This window comes from Eriocheir sinensis, unplaced genomic scaffold (assembly GCF_024679095.1).
Source record: "Eriocheir sinensis breed Jianghai 21 unplaced genomic scaffold, ASM2467909v1 Scaffold316, whole genome shotgun sequence".
NCBI lineage: Eukaryota > Metazoa > Arthropoda > Malacostraca > Decapoda > Varunidae > Eriocheir > Eriocheir sinensis.
The window spans coordinates 198,099-199,697 of record NW_026111628.1 but is presented as its reverse complement, the minus strand read 5'-3'; the positions used below and the strand labels follow the sequence as shown (position 1 = coordinate 199,697).

Sequence of the window (1,599 nt, the reverse complement as noted above, 5' to 3'; positions counted from 1 at the left end):
CTGCGTGACGTCACTGCGCCAACCTGACTCATTTTTACCGCCCGGGTGGACTGACCTCCACTTTATTAGACCATGCGACCTGGGACCAACTTGGCATCACCGACAATACAATCGACAACGCGTGGAACGTCTTCAAAGATAAGCTGTTGCAAGTAGAGAAGGCTACAGTGCCTACGAAATCCAGGCGAGTAAATGGGGCCGTAGATCCGCCGTGGATGACCAGAGAAATAAAAAGGGCAGTAAACCTAAAAAAAAGGAATTATAATTTGATGAAAGAGAATGCTACGGCCGAAGCCAGCACACAGTACCACAACAGCCTCAGAGCTTGTCGCAGCCTTATTCGGAGTAGCAAACGCAACTATGAAAAGCAAATAGCGCGCGAAATCAAAACTAACTCCAAGAAATTCTTCACGTACATAAGATCGAAAAAGAAAGTAAAATCCAATATTGGTCCCCTGACAGACGAGACTGGATCTGTAACTCAGGACAATAAACAGATGGCCAGAATCCTCAACAGTAACTTCGCATCCGTATTCACAGTCGAGGACATCGAAACCATTCCCGAGAGCCCTGCCCCGCCGAGTGAGATCACGCCGCTGGAAATTGACTCAATATGCGACCAAGAAGTAAAAAAGTACTTGGACAAACTCGACACGAACAAGTCAACGGGACCCGACAGTTTGTCCCCGCGGTTATTAAAAGAGCTTAAACAACAAATACTTCAACCACTCACTACCATATTCAACCGGTCAGTTCAACTAAACAAGGTCCCGGAAGACTGGAAGATGGCGAACGTAACACCGATTTTCAAAAAAGGAGACAAAAGCGTTGCATTAAGCTACAGGCCCATAAGTTTGACATCAGTGGCAGGAAAAATACTCGAAAAGATTATTAGAGATAAACTTGTTAAGTTTCTAGAAAACAATAATGTAATCTCCGACACCCAGCATGGCTTCAAAAACAAGCGCTCCTGCCTAACGAATTTATTAGACTTCTTCCAAGATATATATAAGAACTGGGATGCCCACATCCCCAGTGATGTTATATACCTGGACTTTCAGAAAGCCTTCGACAAGGTACCGCACGAGCGACTCCTTAAGAAACTGCACTCGGCGGGCATCGGAGCCAATCTGATCGCGTGGATAAGAGATTGGCTCACCGACAGAAAACAACGAGTACTACTCAACGGACAGCCTTCCGATTGGCTACCAGTCACTAGTGGAGTGCCTCAAGGGTCAGTGCTGGGACCCATCCTCTTTATCATATATATCAATGACCTCGAATCAGGACTGAAATCCACAATATCGAAATTTGCAGATGACATCAAGGTGGGTGGAGATGCCCTCACAAAGACCGACTGCGAAATCATTCAGAAAGACCTCAATCACATTATCGAATGGTCGGAAAAATGGCAAATGTCTTTTAATGTTGACAAATGCAAAGTCATGCACATTGGGTCCCAAAATAGTATCCACACATACATCATGAATGGGAGACCTCTGCAAGCGATGCAGGAAGAAAAGGATCTTGGAATCACTATCAGCAGTGACCTGAAACACGCGAATCACTGTAAAAAAGCATACAACAAGGCCAACATTA

General features: G+C 45.0%; 1 protein-coding gene across 4 annotated transcripts in view; it reads right to left on the bottom strand.

The window, feature by feature from the left end:
- LOC126991658 (uncharacterized) overlaps positions 1 to 60 on the bottom strand; it is a 7,483-nt gene extending 7,423 nt beyond the window's left edge. For all 4 annotated transcript variants that reach the window (XM_050850362.1, XM_050850364.1, XM_050850365.1 and 1 more), the window contains exon 1: positions 1 to 60. This exon is cut by the window's left edge and continues 371 nt beyond it. The gene's annotated coding sequence lies outside the window, so the exon portion shown is untranslated.
- Positions 61 to 1,599: the final 1,539 nt, after the last annotated feature.